The following is a 5541-nucleotide window of genomic DNA, read 5'->3' on the forward strand; positions in this document are numbered from 1 at the left end:
TTGAGAGAGCAAAGAATAATGTTGACCTAGTAGAAATAGTACCACACTTAGTGGATGAAGGACTCTCTATACTACAATATGCTGATGATACTATCCTCTTTATGGAACATGACCTCGATAAGGCCAAAAATCTTAAACTAGTGTTAAGTACTTTTGAGCAGCTATCGGGCCTTAAAATAAATTTTCATAAGAGCGAGCTATATTGCTATGGCGAGGCTAAAGAATTTGAGCATGAATATGCCAATCTTTTTGGGTGCAAAACTGGTTGTGTTCCCTTTAAATACCTTGGAATTTCCATGCACCATAGGAAGTTATCAAACAATGACCGGAAGATAATTGAGGAAAAATTTCAGAAAAAACTCAGTAGTTGGAAAGGAAAATTGTTGTCAGTAGGTGGTAGGCTAGTTCTGATTAATTCTGTGCTTACTAGCCTTGCCATGTATATGCTATCTTTCTTTGAGATACCGAAAGGTGTGCTTAAAAAACTCAACTACTATCGCTCACGTTTTTATTGGCAATGTGATGAACACAAGAAGTTTTTATTGGCAATGTGATGAACACAAGAAGTATAGGCTCACTAAGTGGAGCATCTTGTGTAGGCCTATAGACTGTGGGGGTTTAGGCATCCAGAATTTGGAAACCCAAAACAAATGTCTTTGGAGTAAGTGGCTTTTCAAGTTAATTAATGAGGAAGACATTTGTCAAAATCTTCTAAGAAGGAAATATTTGTCACATAAAAACCTTGCCCAAGCTCAAAGACAGCCCGGGGATTCCCATTTCTGGTCTGGACTCATGAAAGTGAAAGACCAATTCTTACATTACGGACGTTTCAAAGTTCATAATAGAAAGGAAACTAGATTCTGGGAGGACAACTGGGTTGGTGATAGGCGTCTTAAAATCGCCTATCCTAACCTCTATCAGATTGTGCGCAAAAAGTCCGCAACGGTAGCTGAGGTGCTAAGCATCACGCCGCTAAATGTGACCTTTCGAAGGGCGTTAACGGGCGTTAACTTGGAGTCATGGTACAAATTGGTGGCATGTGTCCTCAACACTAGCCTTACAGGTGATAGGGACATTTTCATTTGGAATTTACACAAAAGTGGGGTATTCTCAACACGCTCTTTCTATAGGGTATTGATTTGTGATGGTCTTGTTCCACGTAAGTGCCCAATCTGGAAGATTAAGATACCACTTAAAATTAAAATTTTCCTGTGGTACATCAAAAATAGAGTTACTCTCACTAAGGATAACCTTGCAAAACAGAATTGGAAAGGAAATCTAAACTGTTGTTCGTGTAGTTCTCTAGAGACTATTGAACATCTTTTCATCCAATGTCACTTCGCCCGCTTTATTTAAAATACAATACATATCACCTTTGGAATTCAACCTCCCTCTAGCATCTCCGACATGTTTGGTTCTTGGCTTGCTGGTATTCGGCCAACATTTAGAAATCAGATTTGTGTAGGTTTATCTGCTATTTGTTGGGCTATATGGTTGAATAGAAATGATATGGTGTTTAATTGCGCCAAGGCTAACACTTTCATGCAGGTTATTTTCAGGGCGACATATTGGGCACGTTCTTGGTCGCTGCTGCTTAGAGACGAGGACGCGAGGACCGATCTGAACAAGGCATGCCACTTATCGGAGTCGGTCGTTATGGAGGTGTTCGCTAAGTTTGGGTGGAAGTTCTCAAATAGAATTACAGCCTAGTCGTCTAGCTAGGGATGAAAACGGTCGAAAACGATCGAAAAAACACTGATATTGGTTTGGTTTTCGTTTTATAACAACGGTACGAAAACGAAAACGAAAAGTTGAGGGTCGGTATACGGTATCGAAATTACCGGTCATTCGAAAACGAAAAAATCGAAACGAAGATACGTCGAAAACGATCGACATATGAAACTTGAGTCGGTAATTAACAAAAACAAACAATAAATTGAATGACTTAATTCAAACATTAATATATATTAAGTTTATAGCATCAACATAATCACATAGTGACATTATTTGAGTGAGAAATTATATCTACACTCATGTCACATACAAGCATACTGATTAACTAATAGTTTATCCAGAAGTGAGCAGCAGTGACCACATGCCCGTGAACTATGTACAAAAAGCTGCCAGGGACAACAGACATTCAGTTTATCCAGAAGTGAAACCTATACCTATCACTCTCTCCAAGTCTCCACTCTCCAGTGAGTCTCATGAAGGCAGGCTTGTAATATAATGCATCCCTCAACATTAAGTATGTTGAATTCCATCGAGTTGAAACATCAAGTGACAACCCCTTTGATGTATCCAATCCACACTCTTTTGCACGCTTCATAAGCTCCTCCCATTGCAATGGAGATCCTTTTACAGTCAGCACAAGTTTCTTGATATTGTCAATAGTTCCTATAATTACAGCCATACCGTCTCTAGCAACCAAGTTGAGTATATGACATGCACGTCTCACATGAAAAAACAGACCATCGCAAGCTAAAGAGCCATGATTCTCATTTAGATCAGCAATAATGTCATTAACTGCTACTTCATTTGCACTAGCATTGTCTAAAGTCAATGAAAATAATTTCTTCTCAACATACCATTTCACCATCAATTCTCTAAATGTTTGTGATAACCTCTGACCTGTATGGCTGCCTGCAACATGGAAAAAACCTACAATTCTCTTTTGAATACACCATTCATCATCTATCCAATGGAGAGTAACACACATGTAGGACTTGTTTTGACATGATGTCCACATGTCCATGGTTGCACTAAAGCAACATTGAACATTTTTCAAACAACCATACAAAATATCCTTTTGTTCCAAGTATAAGTCCATGATTTCTTTTCTAGTAGTGATACGAGACTTGATACTAAAGTTGGGTCGTAGGGATTTAATGAAGTCAACCATGTACTCATGTTCAACTATATTGAAAGGATACTCATGCATGATTATTGCCAAATACAACTTCCTTAAACTAACTGCTTGGTCAAACTTATAGGGTTCCACCACAGTGCAATCCTTTTCATGATCCTTTACCATACTGAGTTGTCGTTGCCCTTTAACAATCCTATGTGCTGATCTCAAATGGTTTAGAAATGCAGTTGTTCCATACCTGCCTTCACATCTGTACCTTGCCTTACACTTAGGAAACTTGCAAGAACCCCACTTTTGATTGTAAATCTTCCCATCCACCTCAACTTCAATATCTGTCTTCTCAAAATATTCCCATACTACTGATGTGCGCTTCTTATCCCTCTTTGGAAGGGAGTGGTCATCCCCATCCTCTTGTGTGCCAGTGCCACTGCTATCTATCACATTTGTGGTACTCTCAACAATTGGAGGTGCTGCTGGTGCTAGTGTATCTTCAACTTCAACACTCCTAGCTCTAGTTGCAGGTCCAGATGCCGCAATAAGTGTGGTTGCTTTCCTCTTAGTACCAGCAGTTCCAAGAGCAGCCGGTAGAGGCGGTGTTCCCAACAACAAGCGCGCCGAACTACGGTCGGAGCTTTCATCTCTCCCTGCCATGGTCCTACTAGAAATATGGAATGTGGATCAATGAGTAGATCAATAAAATAAAAAACATCAACTTCATTACCTTGTAGCCGCAGGAGCGAGGAGCTTGGAGCTAGCCGGCCAGAGAGCAGAGACACCAGCGCAGTCCAGCACACACCGAGTGACACACGAGCGAGCGCGGCACATGAGCGAGCAGCCTGCAGCCAGGAGCAAGCGAGCGAGCGCGACACACTGCTGACTGGCTTGGCGTCTCCGTGGGACCGCGTCTACCGTCTGGGTTGCCGGTTGCCGCCTTGCCGGGTTGGGGACTTGGGGTTGGGGCGCTTCGGCGCTGGGCTAGGGCTGGCCGGCTGGCCGACCGCCGACCGGCGACAGCCGTCAGCCGACAGGGCTGGGCGCCTGGGCGAAGGTGGCTGGGGGCTGGGGCTGGCGGGCGGCGGCCACGGGCAAGGGCAAGCTGGCAAGGCCACGGGATGACGGGATAGGGTTTCCAGTTTAGTGTGTGTGCGTTGGTGGGCCTTGTCGCCTTGGGCTCATGGGCTGTGCTGACATTGCCACATTGGAGAATTGAAAGGCCCAAAACCGAATAGCCTAAACCGTATCAAAAACGGGATTTTCCCGACCCAAAACGGTAACTGTCACACCCGGTTTTAAAAAGGCAAACCGAATGCGAACCATGTACGTGCCAGGATCAGTTATTCACGTACACAGCAGTTACATAATATGGACATCATCACACAGTGCTCAAAATAGTATTAATAAGGGGAAATAATCGATTACATCCTACGTCTGAGACGTCCATATAGTTCTTACAATAAATCAAAGTGCGGAAAAGAAACGTAGATAACGCGGCCTTCACAGGCAGCCGACTGGGGGTTGCCGCTAACCCACACCTAGAACTCGTCGTAATCTTGGAACTCCTGGAAGTCTCCTTCCACAGCTTCATCTTCGCCTGAGCAGTGGTTGCAATGCTGACAACCTGGGGGGGGGTTTGGTGTGTAGAGCAAGGGTGAGTACACATCAACATACTCAGCAAGTATCCTGTTTGGCTGTAGTGGACTAGCTTTATGTGGGGATAAGTCAAGCAGTTGCTTTTAGTTGGTCAGGTTATTACTTACTAGTAGAAAGCCAAGTTTTAGCATTAACCCAAGTTATTAACCCAATGTATCCTTTCCAAACGGAAAGAATACCACTTACCAGCATCATAACCATAACCAGAACCATCAATCTCATAACCACCTGTACCACAATGTCTCTGATCAAGTACCACTAATCATTGGAGCTCCCTTGGCCGCTCATAACCGCGAGCACGGCTGATATATCAGTTTCATAACACTCTGCAGAGGTTGTGCACTTTACCCACAAGCCGTGATTCCCATTCTGCCCGGAGATCATGACTCTCCATTGATCACTACCAAGGTGATCCAGCAGGGCATCACTACGAAGCCTTTACAAAGATTCCCCGGGGCTGTAGCCACCCGTTAGGTTTCCTAAATGCACCGCACTCCTCCCCAAGGGGCGAACCCAAACTTGGCAGAGCGAGCCGCATACACCGAGCCCCATTGACGGCACGACGGCTAAGTGAACTACACCCCGGATCCTCTAATTATTCAGCTAAGGGCACCCCATTCCACCCTCATGGTTGCACTGTTTTCCCGGGCGGTCATCCATAGAACAGGTCCTTACGGAGAGGCACTCGAGAAACCGCTCGAGTCCCCTTGAAAACCACAAGTATAATCATAAAGAAGAACGGGAAAACAGCGTATCATAGATAATCACATCATGTTCATTGATTAGAGTTGAGCAATAGCATCAGACTAAGTAGTAATAATCCGACCCAAATAGGTAAACAAGGACATGGATAACAAAAGCTAGTCAATCCTTAGGTATAAATGTGTAAAGCGGGAGGTGAATTAAAGAATGAATAGGACATAGATGGGTCAAAGGACACTTGCCTCCACCAAACGACTGCTGCTCAGGGGCTTCTCCTGCGAATTCCTCGGGCTCTTTGACCGGATCGTTCTCTATGCGAG

Source organism: Zea mays, chromosome 1, assembly GCF_902167145.1.
Source record: "Zea mays cultivar B73 chromosome 1, Zm-B73-REFERENCE-NAM-5.0, whole genome shotgun sequence".
Classification (NCBI taxonomy): Eukaryota; Viridiplantae; Streptophyta; class Magnoliopsida; order Poales; family Poaceae; genus Zea; species Zea mays.